The 25,926-nt window shown below is 39.9% G+C and overlaps 1 protein-coding gene across 1 annotated transcript in view; it reads right to left on the reverse strand.

The window, feature by feature from the left end:
* STOX2 (storkhead box 2) overlaps positions 1-25,627 on the reverse strand; it is a 160,185-nt gene extending 134,558 nt beyond the window's left edge. Inside the window, exon 1 of the mRNA XM_036228675.1 lies at positions 7,833-25,627. The gene's annotated coding sequence lies outside the window, so the exon portion shown is untranslated. The remainder of the gene's footprint in view (positions 1-7,832) is intronic.
* Positions 25,628-25,926: the final 299 nt, after the last annotated feature.

Raw genomic sequence — 25,926 nt, forward strand, 5'->3', positions numbered from 1 at the left:
TTTGTTGTCTGGCTCCTGCTTCTAGAATATAAACTCCAACTTTCTTTTATTGAAAGGTTTCCAGGACTGAGTGCTCCTGAGCTCTATTCTAAGTATGTGTATCCTTAGCTTGTGTTTTGTATTAAAAAAAATAAGAAAACCCTTTATTGTTGAGTATATTGGCATTGTCTCCTTTATTTTTTCCTTTTTTGGGGGGGGTGGGGGGAGGACATACGAAGCAAGTTATTCTTTTTCTGTATCTTTTTTGTCTTTTGTAAACTTTTGTTTAAAAATGGCTTTATAAAAGAGCTTTCGTAACCCCCCCAAAAATCATCTTATTAAGTTATTCATATATATTTTGTTGTCTAGCTCCTCCCTCTAGAATGAGAACAAGAACCCTGGCTGCCTTGTTCATTGTCCTCCAATGCAGGGGACCCCAACCCTCATGCCAGAACCAGTACCAACTGTGGCCTGTTAGGAACCAGGCAGCACAGCAGGAGGTGAGCAGCAGGTGAGCCGGCAAAGCTTCATCTGTATTTGCAGCTGCTCCCCAGCGCTAGCTTCACTGCCTCAGCTCCACCTCAGGTCATCAGGCATTAGATTCTCAGAAGAGCACTGATCCCTGGTGCCAAAAAGATTAGGGACCTGTGCTCTAATGCCTGGAATCTAGGAGACCCTCACTAAACATCTGCTGAGTGCCAGAAGTTTAGAGAAGCTTGATGGGGGCGGGGGAGAGGGTCATGCTGCTGGGAAGGAATGGAGAGGCTCCTGTGATACTGCTAATATTCTCATTTTTACTTGATGGTGGTTAATGGGTTGTTCACTTTGTGATAATTCATCGAGCTGGAAATTTATATTTCGGCTCTCTTTGAGGTCTTTATTCAAACCAAAATGGTTTTTGATGTGTTAGTGTTCATATAATCATGAATATGGCAAAAAGAATAATTGTTCCTATTTTTGAGAACCTACGATGAGGTCTATACCCTGCTAGGCACTTCATCTATGCCATTCTATCAACCCTCAAAAAAAAAAAATCCTGTAAGTAATCACCAAAACCCATTTTACAGCTAAAGAAACTGAGGTGCACAGAGAACAGTAACTTGTTTATGCTCACACAACTAGTAAGCAAAACTGGGACTCTAAACCAGTTTGCTGTATTTCTAAAATTCACATGTGTTCTACTAAAATTCCTGCTTAAAAGTCACTTTTGAAGTCAGGACTGGTATTTTGAGGTACCCTTATCTCTCCCCATGACCTTTTCTACCTAGGGGCTGTCACAGGCTAAGAGCGGCTGAATGCTTCCCCCTACTCTGAACCTTCTCAGGTCCCTGTGAATGCTATGGCCAGACAAACTTCATCTTTGCAGTGGACACACCAGAAACAGTCTAGTTCGGTACAAATGCAGACAGTGGGCAGCTTCATTGCTGACCCGGGGGCTCGTGTCTGCTCCTGAATTTGAAGTCAACCTGACCAAGTCCTGGTGCTTTTCCCCATGTCACTTACAACTTCTTTGGAAGAAAGAGCACTTCTGGTTAGGAGAGATCTGGGGGAATAAGCAGTAGTGGGGAGAAAATACACTTTGATTCTTTTCCCCAAAATAACTGCTTGCATCACTGGATTAGTGTACTGTAACGACAACTGAAAAGGATTTGTTTCTCCAAACGAAGGGTCACCTTGGAATGATTAGCATGGCTGCCAAAATACGATCCCTTTGCACAGGGCTAATGGTGGCACTGACAAGTTTCTACAGGAAGTAGTTTGGCAGGCAACTACTGCGGGAAAGGCCCTGACTTACACCCAAGGAAACTCAGATGGAAATGAAATTGTTTGCTTTTCCTTCCATGTGTCTGACAGATTCCCCCAGTTTCTATGGGGTTTATTATAAAGGTGTCAGACCCTATCAGAAATTTGATGGCAGCCACACATTATCAAATAAATAAAGAGAACACTCTTTTGTCCTACCTTTGAAGTTTTCTTAAGTTACTCTGAATAGCATCTCCCTCTGCCAAGTTTCCTGTGTCTTGCATAATGAGATACTTTCTAATTAGCATATCACAAATATTCCTGATCTTCTTTACAAGTCTAGATACATTTTTAAATGTTTCTTTTAAAGTACATCAGGATTTTCCCCTCTCTATAAAGAAATAGGAGCATTAAAGCAAAATGTCAGCTCAATTCTCCAATTTTTTTTTTCCTTTTTCTTTTGTTTCTTAACTAGGATGGCCACACAGAGTGGTAGGAAGGTCACAGGACTGGAAGCCACAAGTCCTGGATTCAGTTTCAGCTGAGCTGCTAATTAGCTGTGTCATGTTAGGCAAATGGCATCACCTCTGAGGGCCTCAAATTCCTTCTCAGCGAAATAAGGAGGTTGCACCAAATGGAAAGTCTCTCAAAGTATAAAACCCTGTGATTCTAATTGTGAAGCTCGAATAATTCCTTGCCCCCTTATTCAAAAACTGGAGCGAGTTATGTTCTTTGATTTAAAAATTCACAATGAACTAAGTAAAAAATAAGTATAAATATCAGTGAAAGGAATGCAACTTTAAAGGAACACAGATATTTAATTGCGGAATTATGTATTACCTTTGAACAGCAAAAAGGTGTTTTGCTTCTTCCCTAGAGAGGTACAGTTATATTATTGCCTTGCTTTAATATGTTGACAAATATGTAAATACACTCACACATTCTAATCTGCCTTTATATCAGTGAAAGTAACTGACACGAGCTAATCTGATAGAAGAAATATTGGGACAATGAAAATAAAGTCCTTAATATCAGATAGGCTTTCTTGTCTTTTGGCACACTGGAAGAAAAAAAATCCATTCGGTTCAATAAAATAATTTGGATTGTCCAGTAACATCTGGGTTTCAGAATTTAACTTATAATATAAAAATCATAAAAACACAGACCTTTATCTTGGTTTCGATTATGGGTTCCTGGGAGCAAGGACCATGCTGGCTTTACGTACGTCATCATTTACTTTGCCTGATCGAAACTGTCTGCTGGGTAGAGGGAGCCTTCCCCATACAGGCCTTCGCCCGCTGGACCTGACACCTGTCTTCTTGCCACGGCCACACCAACACTCTCCACCTGGCCCCCGCCTTCCTTCCAAAGGCTACCCATTGCACCCCATTTTGTGGACTTCCCGCCCTTGTCCTTTCTGATCACTGCCAACTTAATAAGGTTGCACTTCAAGACTAGCCCCGTGGTCACCCCTCTGGAGCCTCTGCTCCCACAGCGCGGTGGCCCTGCTGCGTTTTATCTGTTCACGCAGCCGGCTCCCTCTCCCACTGCTGAAGCCAGAGCTTGGAGGTGCCTTGGTCACACCTGGACAGCAATGTGGAGAAAGAGAGAATGGACAGAGAGGGCAAGCGAGGTGCTGTGGACATCCTAAGGTGCCGTGTCCCTCCATCACCCCAAGGCCCCTGAAAGACATACGAGTGTGTACACGTGCAATAGGGAGCCACTGATGTTTTTTCCACAGAAGAAGAGCAAACATGAAAAATGTTCTAAGAAGATTACCTGGCAGTAGTGTATAAATACACTGAAATGGCATAGATTAAAGTACTAATTATCCCAAATTACTATGCGGTCACGAAAAGTTATTACAAATAATTATATTTATGAATGTGGAAAAGCAATCTTATAGGTTAAGCTCAAAACAGTGGGCTACAAAACAATATAGATAATAAAATTACAATTTGTAAGATATTTTCACATTTTTATATATGAGAATATTTAGATATATATTTAGATGGATAGGGAAATGTTCAGTAGGCTCAATATCAGAGTGTTAATAGGGATGTTATCTAAGTGGTGAAATTATAATTTTTCCCTTCTTTCTTTCCTTCTTTCTCTTTATCTGTACCTTCTAATTTTTTTCTACCATGAACATGAACCACTTGGGTAATTTTTAAATATCTCTCCTCTGAATAAGTAAATCGCCCATTTATAAATATTAAATAGTGCAGCAGTGAGGTGGCGAGGATTTGGCCGCAGGCAGTGGCAACACGAACAGAAAGCAGGAAGCAGAGTTGAGAGCAATTACAGAGCAAGAGCTGACAGAAGTAGGTGACTGCTGGGTGAGGATTTAATGGGAAATCAGAAATCTAATGTGATTCCCAGATTTTCAGCCCAAGTAAGTGAGGGAAATGCTAGCTAAGTTGCCAGAAATGGGGCAGTCAGCTTGGAGGAAAAGATAATTTCCTATTAGACATTATCGGTTTGAAGTGCTCATAGGTCATCCAAGAGAGACTGACCTTCAAGAGAGAATAAAGTTCAAGGTTAGGGCTCGAGGTAGCTGTGGATTTAGGAGTCACCCCAAAACCGGGCCAGGTTAGATGCTTCTCCATGGGCTCCCACAGAAGGTGTATTCCTCCTAGTGGGGCAGATTTCAGGCTTTAGACCACTGACTCCAGGCGGCAGACAACCATCTGTCCGGTCATCATCCCACCCTCAACCCCTAGGCCGATGCCCGGTGCATAACAGGAGTGAGTTACTGAATCCTCTGAGGAGGCTGCTGAAGTAGGAAAAGTGGATGCGGCATCAGAGGGAGAGAATAAGGAGGGAGCAGCGACTGACACTTGGGACATAGGGCGGCCCAGGAGGGAGCAGCACGGCCAGCAAATCAAATGCAAAACAGAAAGGACAACACGACTTTCCAGAAACCAAGGAAGGGAAGAGGCCGGAAGCTGGAAGAGACAGGGCTGAAAGAAAAGCTCATCGATTACTAGAATCCTGATGATTCGGGAGAAAACAGTTTCAGGAGGAAAACAAAATGAATGAAAGCAGGACAGTCTTTTCAGCTGCGTGGCAAAGAGGTAAAACGACAAGGCTCGGGAGGAGCCGAGTCGGGGCAGAACCTCTTCAGAATCAGGGAGGGGACCCGCGCAAGGCAGCAAGCAGGGGGCGAGGAGTCTAAGGCGGAGTCTAAGGCGCAGCGGGCCTCGCCTCGGAGGGATAACCACTCTGGGGAGGCAGAGGAGGACCCTTCGGAAGGAAGAGGAAGGCTCGTTTGATCTCCCTGTCCTCCAACCCCTGCAGCACTCCCAGCCTGTACCTCACAATTTAGCTCTAATTGTTGTAACTCACATCATTCACTGCTGCTTCGTATGTCTTCGCTCCTCATTTAGATGGCACGGCCCGAACCTTTGGGATTTTCTCAAGTAAATTCTCAGAGAGAGTTGGTAGTTGACTGTTTAAATCCCACAGAATAAGTGCCAAAGAGAATACAGCTACAGACAGGAACACATATGCAACAACTTCTAAAAAGACACGACTGCAAAAGAGACTATTTTTAAAGTAGCACTTTGACATCTCCTTTCTCTCTCTCCCTCACAGTGAAACACCCTATTATACTTGGGCAAGGAAGAGATCATCCCCAGAGTCCAGGCCAGCTCATTGCAAGGCAACATTCACATGGACCACCTTACTATCAGCTAAGTCGGCCACGGGGAGGGGATTGAGAGCAGTAGCCAAGCCTCAGTCAAGGCCTTTTCTGGCAGATCCTGGGGCTGCCTTTTAGTTCGGATGGAGACTGATCTGTGATTGGCCTGGTCAGGATCCCAGCGTGAGCACTTAGGATATATCTGTGAGAGGTACATCCCTGCAGCAGGACGGCTTTGAAGCTTCTCAGGGAGCCCCCAGTGAGACGAAGGATGAAACCAGACCAGAAGCTGACTCAGAACAGGCCTGCCAGGGCAGCTGCTGGCCTCAGCGCAGCTGCCCTGCTCCTGACCCACGCCGGAGCAGCTGAGACCACAGCATTCTCAGAATTCGTGTGATGAACTCGAGATTCCTATCAAGCGGGCACCGCAATGAAGCTTAAATGCCAAATGTCGCTTCAAAAAGAAGGCAGGACGGAGGCAAAGGGCCCGCATTTGCGCTACCTCCACACACTTCCAGACAAACCATTAACATTCCTCAATACGGAATTCCAACCATACCTTTTGCTGAATAAAACCCGGTTGCTTGCTTGCTCACATACACTTTGCAATTGGAGAAATCGACTACGCCTATTTAGCACTTTTTTTCTCAAGCTTTAAGATACTTCAACAGACATAAAAAATTATATTATAAACACATGCATAATAAAGTTCACCAAAGATTTTTTCCATGTTGAGATATTTTCAAAATATATGCTAAACATATGACCATTAGTTTTCCTTCAGTAATGAGCTTGGATTTCCAAGCTACTCCTGCCATAAGTTACACTTTCCAGCAAGAAAAAGTGAACATGTGGAAATTATATGAACGTTTTTAGGACACTGGGGTCCATTAAATATTCTGAAGCAATAATTTATCAAACAGGACCCAAGTGTCCAGAAAGCTTCATGGCCCCTTTCCCATACACTAAATTACTCCCCCAAGACTAGTCTAAGAACCAAGGCTCTGCATCATTAATTAAAGAAATGGAATGGGCTGTACTAACAGGAGAGCATCCTGCAGTAGGAAAGACGCGAATACATGCTTTAATTGCAAAGTGAACAGTTGGGGTGAAGAATTTTCAGAATTAAACACTTAAGCTAATGTGTGCAATTTAACTTACTTGCTAACCTAGTGGTCAACAGGTGTGGGAATTCGTTGTGTGATTTCCACCTTTCCTCATTTCAATTTGGCCAAGTGTTACATATTGGATTATTCTGAGAATTTTAAGTTACCAAAGAAAAATGTTGGGGTGAAGAGTTTCTTGCTAAACATTAAGATTTCTGGGCTTGCAAGGAAAGAACAAGTCTATTCATGGAACATTCCATATTCAGGAGACTAGTCTAAGTTTCAAAGATCTAAGATTTTAATGTTGCCAAACTAGCCAACAATTGCCAAGTATGATACTAAATTCGTATGCATACTAAAAAAGCATTCCTTGTTTATAAACAATTTCCATATGTGTCAGATAGAAAAGCAGTTAAGTGACAATTAGTTGGCTGACTTCACAATCTGTCATTAATTGCTATTTTCAAGTTAAAATTACCCCATTACATTTTATTTTCAGTGCTCTATACCAAACTCATTTATAAGAAAGTTTCTATTGCTCAATGAGATGTCAAATAATTTACCTAATGGTCCCATTTATATGGGATTTAACTCTTTTTATGTAAACGTTTTAGATAAATGGGCCTCACTCATTCACTACTTGTTATTTTAAAACATATATTCTTTTTTTAAAAAAAAGAATAATATCATATCCCCTCTTCCCAGCATTACTCCTAGCTCCCCAGTAAATCTAGTTCTTCAAGGGCAAGAGTTATAATTTTAGGTAAGATCTCTGGACAAATATAAGCCCTGATTCAAGCACACACATATAAAAACTTTTGTGTTCTGTTTTTAGTCTCTATATAAATCTCAACTGTAGAGAATCTAGCTATTAGCCAAAATTATAATGTCAATCAAACACAGGGAAAATAATTAATCTAAAGATATTTAATGCAGGCTCACCCAAAAGTACCTCCCTTTGGATAGTAAACAGAAAAAAATCCAAGCTAAGTTATCTATGACAGTGAAAAGCCAATTTGAAACACTTAGATGTGTTTTGAGATGACCCTTTCACAAGTTTCTGGAAAGAACACAAAAACGTCGTATAAGAACAATCTGAAATTGGAGAGCAATTTACAAATAATTCTCCATTTACAGAGAAATCATGAAAGTTTGAGGGCCTGGTATAGTAAAAGTTTATGGTAACAGTATTTCCCACATGAGGCACACAAATAACGCTGGACGTTCTAGATTGTAGACAAACGAACCATTAGTACCACTGCCGCCAGAAAATCATTGTCAGGTTTTATAAAGTATTATATTTAGAAATTCACACCAGTTTCTTCTGTCTAACAACGTACCCCAGAGTTCAATATACTTACTCTCCAGTCTGGGTTCTGGTGTTCTGGTTTTGCAAAGGTTTGTAAAGTATACAGATGGTAATAATCTGTGGCTTGCTTCAAATCCTGATGACTGCTGCTTTTATTCTCTTGATTTCCTTTAATGCCAAAGACGTCGTTCTCTTCCAGAGTTACCGCATGTTAAGCGAAACTGCTGTCAACATTTTATTACATTCAGCATTTTAGGTTTCCTGATAGCTAACTTCAACATTAAAGATAGCCATGCTCTGTATACTTTTCAATCCTCTTTTTTCTTTTTTCTCCCTCCATGGAAAGGTGCTGGGCTCTCCTTAAGCAGCACAGAGATTTAAAGTTGTACGTTTCCAGACTGCATTAAAATAAACACTAATGAAATTCATTTCTACCCTCAGACACTTCTTTCCCTCCCTGGTTGCTCAGGCAGTGTTAATTTTCCCACACTCTCCTGTAATGATGAAGGGCTTGTCTGGGCAAGTAAGATAACACTTGGGCAGGAAGATTAAAAACCCACACTGAAGTCATTAAGTACCTACAGGGCTGGGCCCTGAATCCACTCAGCACAGTTTCCAAGCACCTTCATCTGACTTGAAAAGCAACCAGAAAAGCCTAACAACTTAGACGATCTCATCCTGGCATTTCTGGCCCCTTGAACCACCGGCAGTTTATACAACAAAACAGTACTTCAACATAGAGGCCAGAACAAGGAGGAAATGACTTACTTTCATTTCATTTCACCTTGAAGGATGTAAACTGTGAACCACTACTGAGGTCTAGGATCAGGGTGAGCAGAAGGCCCGTCTTACCCAGAGCGGTCCCAGGGCATAATTATTCTTAACAGTGCCTTTCACTTTCGAAAGTGTCCTGGATTTATCAGTACTTGGCTATCTTATCTATAGCTCTGACCTCATCTGGAAAGTTCTTTACGTATGCCATGCGTGTTAAAAAACTAGTTGACACCTCTACCCTCAAAATCACAGGTTCAAATAACTGCATAGGCATTCCGACTGTTAAGAACGTACATCTTTCTCTTACGTGTTACTCAGGTGTTCTTACACCAACTTCAGAAACCATTCATTTTATCATATAGTCTTTAATTATTTCTCGTTCCTTATTAATATAAATCTTTAAAAAAAAAAAAAAACCCTCCTCTAACTTAAGACAGAAGAAAGAATCCTTCCTGACTTAAAGAAATGCTCCTTTCAAGGTGGGGGGTGGGGCACATGCTTCAATCCAGAATAATTCTGTGGTGAGTGTAACGAGATAGCATCTGCCTTTATCTCATTTACTGCATGATTACAGAATGAAGGTGAAAGTTACAACATATTCTTCTTTTGAACTTTTTTAAAGAGAACTCTCTAAAGAATATTGTGGATTATCCACAAATATTAATTACTATAAATGGAAATCATGAAGACTAATAAGCACAAATCTATGTCTAGGGGATGGGGAAGATGGTGTTCATTTTTTGGTTTCTTATTTGCTGGTCCTTGAATAATCTAAATAAACCGTTAAGGCATAATAAAATACATGTATTTGGGGATGTTGGGTATAACTGAGAACCTTAGGAAAGAAGAATCAACCAGAAATAGAAGGGATCTAGAAACAAGAATTCATGGGGAAATAAAATGAATAGGAAACAAACACAACCATTTGAGGAAATGGCTTCTTTTTCGCGGTACAGAAACAAACATTGTGCTGAACCTTTTCCCCCATACCCTCTTCCTACCCAATCTCAGCCCATCATCCTGATGTGGATGACTCCAGCCTTGATTTCTACCAGTACTCTCTCTCCCAAGCCCAGTCTCATATAATCGATTACTGACACCCCTACCGAGATGTTAGTTAGCGGTTTTAGCTTCAAAAATGATTGCTGCTTTGACATTCCATATTTTTGACAAAACCAGCCACCTAGGCTTAAACCGCAACATTGTCTTCCTCTTGCCAAGTCTTCTAAATGCTATTTTGAAAATACTTCTTGTATCTATCCCCTATGAGGCCACATCCTTCCTTCTCCCTCCCCAGCTGGGACTACCTGATCCCCATCTGCAGTAGGCTCAGCCTCATCTTCAATTCCCACAACCGATCCCATTCCGAGACAGGAGACCCTTAATTTAACCTGTGCCAACTCCACACTGGGGTTTCACATCAGGTAACACTGACTGCTAATCCTTCCCTCAAGTCCCAGTTTTAATCAAAGAGCTCCTAGTTCTCTAATCCTACCTTGTTTTCCAATGTCAAATAACAGGGCTTCACTGCTGTGCCTTATTCCCAAGCTCCTGTTTTGGTAATTGCTAAGTAAATTGGGCTCCTCCTGGGTATGGGACACTTGCCAATTTCCTATGTCAATCCTGAAAAACCTCTCCCTCACCTCCAGTTCAATGCTGGTACCTGCTATCCCTTGCCACACTGCGTCCATACCCACAGGTAACCCAGTTGTCTCAGGGCCTGGAGATTGCCACACCTGTCAGAAACTGCTTGCCAGCTCTAAATGTAATGTAAACTCCCACCAGGCAAAAACCAGGGCCAGAAATCAGGCACTAGGCATAATTCTATTTGTTCTGTCTGAGCCTTGACATGGGCTCTGTGCTCCTGGTCCAGCTTTGGACATGCCATAGGCTTTGGCTTACTTCGGCTCTCAGTTGACAATTCTGGTTTACCTCTATTGTATGACTGTACATAATATATTTCTGACCCTCATTTCTACCTGCCCCCCCCTTTCCAATAATGACAGCTTGATCTCATTTGGGTGAGGTTGAGGATAAAACCACCAGCTGGCACCCTTCCAAGCGGCCACCTCCACCTTTATCTGCCATCTCTCCTAGTTTCTGCCTATGGTCTCCGCTGTCCATTACCTAATAGCTATCCTCCTTCTTTCTCCCTGGCTTACAGAACCTGATCCTTTGATCTCTTGAAGGCAGGTACTTCCTTAGCCCTAAGAAAGGAACCACAACTTCTCATGGTAATCTCATTTCTTTTGGCCAGTGACTGACATGAGTGACCATGTAACCTATTCGTGGCTAATTAAATATAAGAAGTCTTATGAGGAGGGTTTTCTGGGCCAACTTAAAAAAAAATCACCAAGAAAAATCCTTTGCCCATTCTCTGCCTTGATGTGCGGGAGATATCTGGAGCTGCAGCAGCCATCTTGAGAGCAAAAGGCAACAACAGAGCATAGAGGAGCCACTACACTAATGACAGGAAAGGAAAAAGACAGATAGGGCTGGCGTTCTTGACAGCATCATTGGGCTACTTCTCTAGCCCCTTCCAGTCCATCCCAACATTCTTATTATGTGATTCAAATAAATTCCTGCGTGTTTGAGCCAGTATTAGCCAAGGTTTATGTAACAGGCAACCAAACACTGTTCGCCTAATCGAACAGACACACGAACAACATAACTTTCTTAGAAGACTGTACTATGTTTCGGTGCCTGAAGTTGGGCAGATCAATAGCTCTCCATTTCCTTTTCCCTTCTTATTCAATCTCTCTCCTGTCCACTTTGCTTTGCAGCAAAGGTAGCGTTTTGCACTTATTCATGCATATGTTTTCTTTCACATGTATGGTATTTTTAAAGCACACGTTGCACACAGTGATGTCAGTGAAAATAGTGGAAGAGGGAATTCCATGGACCGGCCCCTCCACAAAACAGCTAATAAACTGGCAAAAACTGTCAGAATCAACATTGTCTGAAATCTGGAAACTCGTTAAAGGTTTACATCAACCAAGCGAACACATAATCAAGAAAGAGGCAGCTAAATATCAGTAGGAGAGATTTGTGGCATTTAACTTAGCCTGATCCCATGCCCCCACTGCCCAGATCGATAATGGTGTTGAAGACAGCAACCCACTTCCCTGGTGACAGTTCCTGGTGCTGGAAGAAGCAGAGCAGACCTTTCAAATAACTGTGATTATTTGTTCTGACCTGCCTGGTAGTTCCCTGAAAGACTGGTGCAAAGGGCTTGTCTTTATTCCAAATAATTCATAACTCTCCTTGGCTGAAGAGGTGAGTACCCAAGAGGCATTTGTCAAAAATGCTTAAAAGCTAATGAATTATCTGCTGCCACTTGGGGAAAGGAATACCGTTTGGGGCAAACAACAGATATACGAAAGGGTAGAAAGAAAGATTCGCAGTGAATTCTTCAGGAATAAGAACTTTGTGAAGCTCTCACCTAATTCTGGGACTCTAGAAGCTCATACACATGCCCAGAGCAGGGTATATGCTCAGAAAAGACCTGAGAAAGCCCTAATCTTTCACTTCCATCTGACTTTCAGGCACTGCACAAGCAGAAAGTGAAGACTAAGGCAGAGTTAGCTGCATGAGTGATGAATGCATGACCCAACACCCAAGCCTACTGGTTCTCTGATTTTATTCTTTTATTCATTCCCCTTTTCCATCCCTGCCCTCTTCTTCTTGAGATGTTTAAGAAAATATCTGTCAAATCACCAGCTAATCACTAAGCTAACCAAACAAAGACTGCAGTGGTCGTCCATGACAAGGAAGACAGACTTAACAAAATCAGATCAGAAAACTCACTGAACAAACTAATAAAAGCAACCAAAAAGTCAGGAACAACAAGCCCTGGGAAGGAGGGAGAATCTGATTTCCAGAGTAGCTACAATACAGTATTCGAAACATCCAGTTTTCACCAAAAAAAAAAATCACAAGACATGTAAAGATACAAGAAAATATGGCCCATATACAGGAGTTTAAAAATTAATAGAAACTGTCTCTGAGGAAATCAAAATACTCCACTTACTTGGCAAAGACTTTAAATAACTATTTATAATATGCTCAAAAAACTAAAGGAAATCATGTACAAAGAGCTAAAGGAAACAATAAAAATAATGTCTAGCCAAAGAACAAATGTCAATAAACAAAAATTGTAGGAAGAAACCAAATAGAAATTCTGGAGTTAGGAAGTATAACTGAAATACAGAGTTCAACAACAGACTTAAGCAGACAGAAGAAAGAATCGGTGAACTTTATGATAAGTCCATTGAGATACCCAATGTTTAGCAGCAGAAAGAAAAAAAAGAATGCAGAAAAACGAGCAGAACAAAAGAGAACTATGAGATACCACCAAGCATATGCTTAACAGGTGCCTCAGAAAGAGAGGTGAGAAAGTGGCATAAAGAACACAAGAAATAATGGCTGAAGCATTAATCTACATATTCAAAAAGCTCAACAAACTCCAAGTATGGTAAACTCAAAGAGGTCCACATTGGAATACACTGTAATCAATCAAGTATTAAAAAACAAAACGAGAATCAGGAAAGCAGAGAGAGAAAAATGACTCGCCACATTTAAGAGATCCACTATGAGATTAATAGTTGATTTCTCATTAGAAACCATGGAGGCCAGAAGGTGGAATTTGATTTTTAGTGCCAAATGAAAAAAAAAACCTATCAACTAAGAGTTCTATATTCTGCAAAACAATCCTTCAAAAAATGGAGAAATTCAAACCTTCCCAGACAAACAAAAACTGGGAGAGTCTGTTGCTAGTGATCTGCCCTACAAGAAATACTACAGAGAGTCCCTCATGTGAAAATAAAAAACACTAGCAATAGCCTGATCCATGTAAAAAAGTAAAAATACTGGCAAAGGTAACTACATAGGTAAAATAAAAGTATTAATGTATATTTATTTATTTTATTTTTTCTATGATTTACAAGACAACTACATAAAACAATAATTATAACTCTATGTCAATGTGCACCCGGGGTATAAAAATGTAATTTGTGACAATAAAGCACATGTACACGAGAGAACAATAAGTCTGCAGTAGGGTAAAAGGTCACATTCCTAAAGCACTAAATGACAACAATAACCTAGAAGACAATACCAAGAAAAGACATCCTGTTTTTTCCACATCCTCTCCACTCTGCTTGCTACCTGCTTGGTCTATACAGGCATTTGGGTTTGCAACTCTTGTGTTTAAAATTGTTGCCAGATTAATCACATTTCTGCTTAGAATCTTCAAATGGTACTCAATTTCCTAGCAAATAAAATTCAAACTTTTTGGTCTGGTATCAAAGACCTGGTATATGGGTCTCTTTGACATCTTTTTTGGTTCATCTCTAATAATTCCGTGTAGAACATCCTACACTTAAGATAAACTGAACTGTTGACTAGTCCTATTTCCAATCTTCCCATCCATCCCCTACCCGACTGAGGCTTTACTGACATTTTTCCAGGTCTGGATGGAATAACCTTCCCCATCTCTATAAGTATAAAGTCCATCCAGCTCAATTCCAGTGACATTCCTTTATTCATCCCCCTCACAGAAGCCATCTCTCCCTCATCTGGAATCCTGTACCACTTTAGCTGTTCTTCTTCGATTGTAGGCATTGCTTTCTATTTCATATTTAGCTGGGATGAACATTTTTTATTGTTCTTTTTAGATTATCAGGGAGTCATCCCTAGAGCTTGGAAAGATCACCTAACTGGAAATCTAAGAAATTGCATTTAAGACAGCCTTGCGTAGACTGTTTTCTACATTTCAGTTTCATCACTTAAAAAATGAATCAATACCTGCTTGAGATTCTCATGAGAATTTAACAGTGTTATCTGCAAAGTTCAGTGCACTGTGAAGTAACATTTTAGCCTGAGGTCAGAGTCCATATTTTAGTCACATTTGTACATCTAACAAAATACTCAACACATAGTAGGCAGGGTGCTCAGTAAATTTTTGTGACATGAATAAATGTGCTAACTCTGTATGAGATGAAGATGAATACTTTAAAATAATTTACAAGCATTTTTATTAATGATCTTAGCATCTCATCCACAATCTCTACCACAGTTTATAAACAATAAGAGATTTTTTTTAATGAATGCAATTAAATGATTTGTCTTTAGTTTTAACACAAGTAATGGATTATTTTACTACTAACATGACTTTTTTGGTATCCGTCAAGGCACGAATTCTCTGAACTCAGGTTATTTTTCATAATTTGATAATTCGAATAGTCAAAAGTGAGAAAAAGAAAACCGTTTGATCAGGTATAACAAAAGTATACCCAGTTTTTATTTTTTAAAAGATTCTTAATGCAAAAAGATTGTTTAAGTGAGTAAAACTACTGTAAAGATTTTACAATAAAAAAAAAGAAACAATTAATCACTTTGGTTTCACTCATCTACAAATGTCAGACAACCTAAAGAGGGAAATCAGATCACAGATTTATTTTTCTGTAAAATCAACTGCTGCTTTCCATGAAGACATTTCTCAGCACCAAAATATTAACATGAGATTTCTCCAAGACCATGTTAAGAATCAGAGAAAAAAATGACTGCCATCCTAATAACTAATTGTGAGGACATGTGTATGTGTGTGTGTCTTTTTCAGAGATTTACGTTTCAGAATACAAAGAAATACAAACTAACCAAATGGAATAACGACTGTGTTTTTATTCAAAACAAAACTTTTTAGATTAGAAATTGGAAATGTGTTTACTCAAGTACAGTCTTTGGTCCTCTGGAGATCCCTAAGAACCTTTCAGATGATCAAAGATGGAAAAATTATTTTCATAAAAATATTAAGATAGTATTTGGATTTTCACTTGGTTGACTTTTGCACTGACACAAGCCCGAAAGCAATGGCAGGTTAAAACTGCCGATGCCTGAGCACAAATTAAGGCAGTGGCACCAAATCATAAGTTAGCAGTCATCACATTCTTCCCCATCATGCACTACAGTAGAAATATATGCCAGTTTCACTGAAGAATGATCTGGATGAATTAGTAAAAATTCTTTAATTTCTTAAATCTTGACTTTTGTGTAAAGAAAAAGAAATTGAAACTATGTATAGATGAGATTAAAGAACTAAACAATTCTCAAAAATTTTATACTCACACTATGCAAAACTGATTATACATAAAGGCATTAACCGAGTAAAAACAAAAGTACAGAACTATGGGTCAACTGTAATTACAGTTATTAGAATATAGACAGCATTAGCATTCTGTGCCCAATTTTGAATACAAATAATATGAATATATTTGCAGGGAACCTTTAGGAATGTTACTTTTCTTCTGCTAACATTATAAACAGTTATTGCCTTTTATTTGCACTGTTATTCTCTAAATTGTTTCTAGAATTTAAATTTAGAAGTATGGAAAGAACTGATAAGTCGTGGTTTGTGTTTTTTAATTTGGAATAGGAAAATTCCTTAGCCCCAAGTTTAGAAACAATCGAGGATTCTTGGGTTTAAAGTAAAACTCCAAATAAAACAAACATTGGGAAACTAATCTTTTCTTTTTCTTTCTAATATTGGTGTTTTTCTATTTATAGAAAAGATTATCATTTTTTTAAAATAACCCTCTCTAAGCATCATTTTTTTTTGTAAATGAGAAACATGTGCTCTGATTATTTTAATATGTTTACTTTATTTGATCTTCAGGTAGAGTGTCCCAACGAGACATATTTCCTCTCATTTGCTTATGTGTTTCTGCTCCTTCACTATCCTCAAGAAATCAGAAGAGTAAGAATATCTATCTAACCACTGGACCACAACATCAATGCCCAGCGACATTCCTATGTCACTTATGTTTAGTGGTTTCAGATACATCTTTACTCCAACAGCTAAACATAAAAGAAATGGTTAAGAAACACTTTTTTTTTTTTTAATCTGAAAGCTACCCAAAATCTTTTTGGTCTTCAGATTACAAACTTCTCATCACTGATATTTATATACTTTGTCCACTTATGTACTTGGCTTTGGCTGTTGGCTGTCAAATTATATTTATTTTCCACATGAAATGCAATACTTAAAAATATCTGTTAATAATTCTAAAAGAATTATCTTGGAATAGTAAGACAGAGAAAGTTCTATAATGCTACTTAAATAGTAGACATCTCTGAGTATTGATATGCTGTGTTGGATTTCACTTTTTTATCTACTTTTTTCTTAAAATCTTTACATTCCCCAAATTTAAATACTTAAAAACCCACCCAGACTTCAGCCAAATGAGTTGCTTTTGCCTTCTTAAGACTGTGGGAAAACACTGGAATTATCACATGATAATGTAATTCCAGAAGAACAAAAACTTTCGCAATTCTGTTCACTGCTGTGCTCTGCCTCACAGTAAAGTGCATGGTATACTGTTGGCACTCAATAAATGTTCGTCACATGTTTGTTGAATCTGTAGAACAGAATCACATAAAGATTCAATTTAGCAGTCAAAGAATTGCAAATAGAAATGTTATCAATTTTGCTGTCAACAACAACAAAAAGATTAGTTTTCATGAGTACTTTCTAAAGCTGAATCTCTTAAACTCGGAGGCTCTTTTATAGAGCCAGATAGAGCATCATTTAATCAGCGTGGGATAACTCAACTTGGCGATATACCGGGGTCTTTGCAAAGTACAACTATTTTAGGTAGTAGGATCCATTTAGTAAATTGTCATTTAACTGCACTTAATGACAACCTATTCACCTGTGGGAGCAAATGCCTCTCCAAGAGGTGAACAATAGCTCTCTTTGCCTTGGTAGAAAAAGACTCAGTACATTTGAGCCTTTTAACAGCCTTCCTATTTATAATTAAGAGTACTCTCAGTACTCACACCATCACTTGTGTCATTAGATTCTATAAATATAAATGCATCTCCTCTGCCTTTCTTTTTAGTCTCTGCATTCATTCTTTGCAATTCCCATTTTAAACAGTCCTAAGCCATTTGTTCAGAATCCTGAAGTCTCCAAACGGCTCAAGGAAATGGTATCACCTGGTATTATAGATTCTCTACCCCACCATGGACCACTGATGTAACTCACTTTCTTTCTCCTTTAAGTTATTTTCCAGGGCTGGTCTGGCTATCTAAAGAAAAATAGCTGATGTCTCTCTGTTTGGAGCAAAATTTAAATGAAATGCATGAGGAAGCCTAATGTAATGTTGGGCGAGGAATAACTCTCTTCCTCGAGACCCTTTCTCCTTTCACACCAGCTGTTCCAGGTACAGCTCCTGGGTCCTCGCCACCCCCGGGCCCAGCACCCTTCCTGGGCACCAACCTCTCACGCTATTGTGATGGAAGCCGACCGCTTTCTTGTGCTTCTCCTCTCCCAGGCTGGAACTCACTTTCCTCCTTCCAACTACCCTCATCTTCCCACCCCCGGATATAAACCACTCACCTCCAGTGTCAGGGCTCCTCCCCAGCTGCTCCAGCCACAGCCATCTTTCCCTGCTTTGAACTCCTCATGGTGGTTGCCGTAAGGCCCTTCTCGGATGGGGGGGTGGGGGGAGGCCTTACTCCAATTTAACCAAAACACTCCCGTGCTTCTTTATTTTATATACTAGGCTCCAGGTAAGTCTTAATTTGAAGTCTTAATTTATTGAAAAAATAAATAAAAATAAAATCCAGAAACCATGGGTCTATAGCGCTAATTTTGGCAAACGATTGGTTACTGGATTATTTCCTCCTTAGTCTTGTCTTGCAAACCAGATCAGAAAGCTCTTGAGGGCAGACTGTATTTTATTTTTTGTAGGTATCCACCTTGGTATGTAGCATAATGCTATATACATGGTAAGTCTTCTAGAAAATATAGCTGAGTAAATTAATTTTAATGTTAAAATTAGAATGTATACTACAGACACTTCCCTCTAAAAATGAACTTTACGGGGTGCCAGAAATTTCTATATCTTGATTCGGTTTGTTGTTATATGGGTATATGGATGGATATATACATATATATATGTATATGTATATATATATACATATACATATATATATGTATGTGTGTGTATACATGTATATATGTAATCATTGAGCCGTACCCTTAAGGTTAGTGCAGTTTATGTACTTCACTATTATGTCAGCCCTCAAATTTTAAATAAACACAATTAAAAAGTAAGAAAAAAGGTATTCATTCAACGGGCATTAATTGAGTCCATATTATATTCCCAGCTCTGGGCACTCATGCGTCCTGCACTCATTCACCCACCGGGCATCCCCATGACTATTTACAAGGCACCGATCGTCTCTCTATGAGATTAACATGTCCTTACCTCACAGAGTTTACAGTCACATGGGAGGATAGCCCATTAAATAAGCAATTATAGTCAAGAATGATAATCAGGTACTAAACCTGTAGAGTGATACTGGCGTCTAATTTTATAACTCCTAGATATTTAAATACTGGTTTTCGCAATGTTAATGGACCAGCCCAGAGTCAGATATAGGCAGTCACTTATTTCTGTGGCAGGTTTCCTGCAACTTTCCTGCTCACTGGGTGACTTTATCTGGGTTTAGCACAAATCCAGCGCCACCTCAGAAGGCAGAAATGGACCAGTACCGACTCAGCTGACCCCACGCCCCTGGCTCACTGGCCAGTGCTGGGGCCTTTTGGCCTCCTTTGTCCTCGAGGGCCACTTTAGCCCGGTATCACGGCGGAGAGATGATGGGGAGGAAGGAGAATGTGAACTGCCTTTTACTGAACAGCTACTCTGTGCCAGTCACCACACCACGAAATGCATAAATGTTCTCATTGATCCTCAAACTTTTGTCAGATTCTATCATCCTCATTTCATGCACAAAAAAAAATGAAGATTACATGTAATAAGTGGCAGTGAGTGATAGGGCTGAAAAAAATCTAGGTCCAGGACTGTCGTTTGCCCAGGGGGTCCTCTTTCAGGAAGTTTAATCAATTCTTAGGGACCCATATCAACCATTTTTATGGACCTAGAACCTCTAGAAGAACGCAAAGCCTACACGTAGTCCAGCTTCCCAGCTCATGGAAACCAAGGAAACCAGTATCTCCCTGTCTTTCCCTGTAACAAACTGCAGGAGCCAGCCAGCCACCTCAGTGCCCAGACGCCTTGTTCCAACTTTGATGAGATAAAGACACTTGACCCAAAGGAAGCAGCTCTACAAACGCAGTTCCAAAACTCTAACCGCTGTCTGAAGCTACAGCCCAATAAAATAATTCTTTCATAAATGTGAAGATATTCTTGAGATACAAGTCTTAAAAGAGAACCGAATACTTATCCTGAATATTTGCTGTCATTAGAAAATGATTTGTTCATTTCTCGCTTTTTAAGAAATTGTTTTTCTATCAGCCATTTTGGTTTTTTTTTTTTTTTTTTTTACTCTCCTACACAAGTTTCTGTCTCAAGCAGTATTTTGAGAAAGCAAATTTAAATTTTAAAATCCTTTATTTTAGACAAATCCGTCCAATGCACCAAAGAATCAGTTTTAATTTCCTAACTATATATAAGCTTGTTTTTAACATCCTAGAGAATTTAGCATTAAATCACTAAGACAGAATGGTCCCTAGAAAAAGGAAAAAGGATTTACTCCCTCAAATTTCCCCCAACATTTAAATTGAGACACAAAATAGCAAACTAATCAAATATGACAGAGCTGCAGGACACAGGAAGCTGAAACAGGAGTGTTATCGAGCCTCAAAGATAAGCTTTAGACATGTGCTTTCAACTAGCCAGGAGGTTGTAGGAAGTAGCCGATGTGACAATCACACAGGACTTGAGTTTCAGGCCCAGGTTCAATCTCAGCTCTGTCACTAACTTGTGACGTGATCCTGGGCAAGTGCGCTCAACTCCTCACATTTCTGGCCTTAATCTCCACAAGGTTCCCACCATAACGACACTGACCAAGTGACTTTACAGGGTTGTTGGTGAATAAGCAAATAAGCAATTATCACACACACACACGTGCACATATATGTTACACAACTGAGAACAATCATTGCCATTATGGGAATATAGCACTGTGCTTGGGATGGTTTGGTAGGAGGAATATATAACAAGTCATTAAGAGGCAAAATTTGGCATGGGTATTTAATGACAGAAGAAGTAAAGTATTTCAGCCCGCATTTCATTAAGTTGAGCTCTTCTCCTAGCTTCTGTGTCTTCTTTTCAATCTCTCTTACAGTCTTTAAAACCCGCTGCTCAGGTCAGAGAGAGAAAAATGGGCACTGGACTCTGTGGCCACAGGTGATTTGGAGTCTTGGCAAGAAAAAAATACAGGAACTCACTAACCCGCCGAGAGTATTAATTTCTATTTTGCTCTTCTCATGAAAATGGCAATAAGGAAACTGGAGTGTTATGAACTAAATGTTTGTGACCCCCAAAATACATATGTTGAAGCCTAACTCCCCCTTCCAGGTGATGGTACTTGAAGACCCGGGCTTTGGGAAGTAATCAGGTTTAGAAGCGGTCTCGAGCGTAGGGCCTCATGATGAGATTAGGGGAAGAGAGACCAGAGCTCACTCTCCTGCCACCTGAGGATACGGCAAGATGGTGGACCTCTGCGAGACAGCAAGAGAGGCCTCACCAGGAGCCGGACATGCCCGCGCCTTGATCTTAGACACCCAGCCTCCGGAACTGTGAGAAATTAATTTCTGCTGTTTAAACCACCCGGTCTAAGGTATTTTGTTATGGCAGCTCAAGCAAAATAATAGAGATACGATGCAGAAAAAAATAATAGAAAATGTTTGTTTGGGTTTTTTTTTAAGCTTTAAAGTGGCCATTGTTAACAGGGAAGATTCAAAGGGGAGGAGTCTGGCATTATCCGTAGCCTACGGCTTGCCCCATGCTTTTCCTACTCTCTACCCGCCTCTCAGCGAGCATTTACCAACAGCACTGAAAATTTCATCTCATTTAACCCTCATGGCTTTTCTATGAGGTAGCATCATTTCCCCCACTGGACAGTGGGAGAAACTAAATGCTCAAAGCACTGCCAGTGTGAGGATGCAGAGATTTGGGCCCACCTCTGCCCAGGGCAGGGCAGAGTGAAATGCATACCCTTTGCTGACATCTTTGAAAACCTCATGGAACTCAGCAGGCGGGTAGCTGTGCTATCACCACTTTATAGATAAAGAGAAAGTGAGTGGCAGAGCTGGATGAGATCTTAGAGCATCTGACTTCAAAGACAATGCCCGCTCCAGAAAACGAAGTTGTCTTTACTTGGAAAAGAGAAAGCCATGGCAGCCTCCAGATGGGCTTCTCTTCTTCCTCTTGTGATTCTCCCGTTCTCTCTTAAAATCCTCTCATTCACTTACAACTTCTTTCTAATAGAGACCGGGTCACAAAAACAGCCTCCTGATCTTCGTGCCTCCTGCTTTTGTAACCCATCTCCTAAGAACCAGGAGAATCCGTTTCCTTGCATGATCTTATTTCCTCACGTCACTCCCATGCTCAAAAGCCCACAGTGGCTCCCATCTGTCCATCACTTCCACTTTAAAGTCCAAGGCCTCCAGCCACCACTCTCCTCCCCTTAGTCAGACACAGCGCATCTGTCCAGGCTCCACCAGTAACTCCTTGTGCCTCATTTGGAGGCCGCCCTGCCTCGGGGTCGCCAAGTACTTCTCATTCTATGTTTGCACACTCTCCAGACTGTTCTTCCCCAGAGGAAGCCCTTGAAAGAAAGGGAGGAGGAGGAAGGAAATGAAGGAAGCCGGGTTGTCCACAGACGATCTTCTCTCAGGCATTCATTCTCCTCCTCCCTCACACTCTCAAACAGAGAAGGGCTCCAGGACAGCAGAGAAAAGACGGGGAGGAGAGGCCTGACACGGCTTCTTCAAGGGACACGAACGCATGATTTATTGTTGTGTTTATCGCTCATGCACTTTGTTGTTAACTATATCTCCTTCTCTTCTCACACATCTTCACCTCTTACGCACTGGTTTTAACAAGAATGGGTGAGGCCAGGGAGAGACACCTAGGAGACCACAACATACATTTCTCTAGTCTGGGTTTTGACATCTATTTCTAAGAAAATGCCTATTAGGAAGGAAACATAAGACCCTGGGAGGAAATCAAATATTAAACCAAAAATAATAGCTTTTTAATGTTACACACAGCAGTTTAGCCTTGCTGTAACCTAAGTCGGTGGCCTATCATGGTAGTCTATATTTAACTGCCTCTAAGCACAGTGTACTCTGGAGAACGTTTGTATCAGGAATTAGCAGCTTCTGAGACACAAAGCAGACCTATACAGTAGTCTGAGGAAAAGAGGAAGAGGTTTCAGAGAAGCTGAAATAAATTACAAACGCCCAATGTAAACTTCAGCTAAACACATATAATTTCTTTCTTTCTGTCTGTCTGTCTTTCTGTCTGTCTGTCTTTCTTTTTTTTTTTAAAGAATAGCTATAGAATGACTAAAGCAGGAATCAGCAAATTCTGGCCCACAGACCAAATCCACCTCCCAGCTCTGACCCGTAAGCTAAGAATTGTTTGTCCATTTTTAAGTGGTTGAAAAAAATCAAAACAATGATATTTTATCACATGTGAAAATTATGTGAAATTCAAGTTTTGGCGTTCATAAATAGTTTTATTGGAACCCAGCCATGCTCACGCATTTACATAGGCTGCTTCTGCACTACAATGGCCAGGCCGAGTAGCTGTGACAGAGACCATATGGCCCATAAAGCTGAAAATATTTACTATCTTGCCCTTTATAGGAAAAGTTGGCCAATCCCTGATCTAAAGTTCAGTTCCCACGAAGGCACACAAATGCTTCTGTACACACGGTGACGGAACCAGCATAAAAAGTGAGCGGAAATATGTAGTACTTAAATACAGAAACAATTTCGTCTTCGTTTCAGTGTTTCTCACATTGAATCCTGGGGAGTCCTATAGGCCAGGGTGGTGTCCCTTTGGAAGATATTTGGGCAAGGTTCTAAGATTCTTACCCCTCCTCCCAAAAAGAGTAGTTTCGCTTTCATACTTATATGTTGGGATGCCATGTGTAATTTTATCGGAAAATGGGTTTTGTTTAAAAAAAAAAAAAAAGAGTGAAACTCATTGTGATCTGTGAGAAATAAAACCCCACAAGCCAGGACTGAAAATCAGTCAGCTCTATTTGCTAAGCATATGTGTATGCAACAGAATGTAGGTAGCTGACATGGTATGTTATAAGAAGACATGATTTTTGTCATAAAGCACCTTTTTCCACCTCAGCTTAACCCCATTTGCACATAGCCCTGCAATATACTTCATTAAATATATAAAATTACAAAGCAATTTGATTCATATGGCCATATTATTGTCACACACCCATTTTCCCGGTGGTAGCCAAATCAAAAACTCTACAAACAGGGTTGCAGAGTACCTATAATTTATTTTTATAAGTAATGAGCCATTAACAGGTACTTCAAGGGGTAATTAAAAGGAAATTGATAGGAGCTGACTGTAAGGCTTGGAATTTTCACGTTTGCTTTTTTAGTAAAGCAATAGTCTTCTAAACTCCACTCAAAACATCTGAAAAATTAGTTTAGTCATGTAGCATGGAACTAGTAAACCGATATCGGCTAGGTTCCATCTAAAAGGCAGCTCTAATACGTTCATAAGAAGACTGAGTCTTGCAGAATGCCTGGGGCAGTCAAGGCTGGCTCCTTAAACAGTCAAGTCAATAAAGGCAGCAAGAACTGCTAAGGAAATAGGGAATTACCTGTATGTTATATTTTAATGAACGTACATTGTAATGAGCATGAAAATATCAAGTGACTTCATTATCCACCTAAGTTTTTTACCAGGATTAGATGAGGAAATTAATTACTTAAGCCACACACTGGCAAAAATAGAGCACTTGCTGAAAGCAATGCAAGTATTCATAATTCCACAGCCCAATTTTTTCCATGTGAATGACTCTGAAATTTTATGACTCTGTGGGAAAATAAAATTCCCAGCGTTAAGTATTTCTCTTAGCCATTATTTTTCAGTACCTTGATTAACGCAAGACCAACTCTGCGTTTCTTTTCAGTGTTTGTCCAATAGTAAATTCTTAAAATTTGTAGAGCTGTTCTCTACAATCATCTGGTATATATTTTGGAATGCCTTAATGAGTCATATATTTTTCCTGCCCCTATTTTCTAAACTCCTAATTTGTTCTAATAAGTTGTTCTACATTTCACACTGTATGCATGTGAAGTTATGTGACAAGTATGTACAAGTTCAGTTACACTTTAAACTTGGACAGTGCTCTGTTGATTAGATCTCTATAAAACTGAAAATAAATAGATGAATAAACTAAATAAATAAGTTTTATATGTTCTAAAATAGTCAGCAAGGCAACTTCCAAAAGAACCTCACCTTCAAATAAGAAGCACGTCGGCCAGTAAAAGACTGGGGAGGAGCCAGCATGCTTTATAGGATTCCGATTATTTCATAATATTATGTTGAAATCCCTCTCCCACAGATCTACAGTATGCAATGTCTCTAAGAACATACCATAATCACACTCCTAAGTATTCTTGTAGCCACATAAATAGATGAAGACCAATCTCAGAGCATGAAAGAGGGCTCAGGCGAGTTTGGAATATGCATATTAAACAACCCCATAACACTAGAACTTCCATTGAAACTGCTATGTTATCATTTTGAACAGATTTCTAAAAGGCCAAATGGAAAATCCGGCAATTTCACACAATCAAAATATAGTAAATAATGCCTTCCTCCACCCACTAGCCCCACACAAACACTCACGTATAAAACCTCTGATTGCTATGCACAAGCTAGGAAAGTGTCACTGCCAAACATTTGCAGTGACCAAGTCAAATCAGATTGATTCTGCTTTTCTTCGCTTGCCCCCTGGTGGAGACACGAAACCTGAGCCAACCGGCACGGGGGAGACAAAAAGAGTCAGAGAATTCATCCTTTAGCTAACAAGAGTTGGCTGTAAACAAAACGCAGAATTTTCCAGAGGTTAGGAATTATGATTTTAAATCACCCATCCATTCTCCAAAAATTCAGCCTTTCATACACATCACCTACTTCTAACAATAAGGTGTTAGAACATTCCAATCTAGGTACAAAAAGACTTGATTCCAAAAGTAAAATTATCTTTGGCACCCCTCCCCTTTCCCCTAGTCACCCCAACCCAAACACACACACACGCACGCACACGCGCGCACACACACACACACACACACACACCAGGGAAGAAAGAATCTTTGCTTGCTGAGTCTTCATGTGCCACAAGACTCTTCTGTGTTCACCTTGAAGGCAATAGTTTACAAAAAAATAAAAAAAACAAACAGAACCTTCCAGTGCTCACCAAAACTAGCTATGGACCAGCTATCAACACAATTTGGGTATCCAAAAAGTTTATCATTTCATAATTCATACTTCGAAGTTACATGGACTCTTTAC

This window comes from Rousettus aegyptiacus, unplaced genomic scaffold (genome assembly GCF_014176215.1).
Source record: "Rousettus aegyptiacus isolate mRouAeg1 unplaced genomic scaffold, mRouAeg1.p scaffold_m13_p_11, whole genome shotgun sequence".
NCBI lineage: Eukaryota > Metazoa > Chordata > Mammalia > Chiroptera > Pteropodidae > Rousettus > Rousettus aegyptiacus.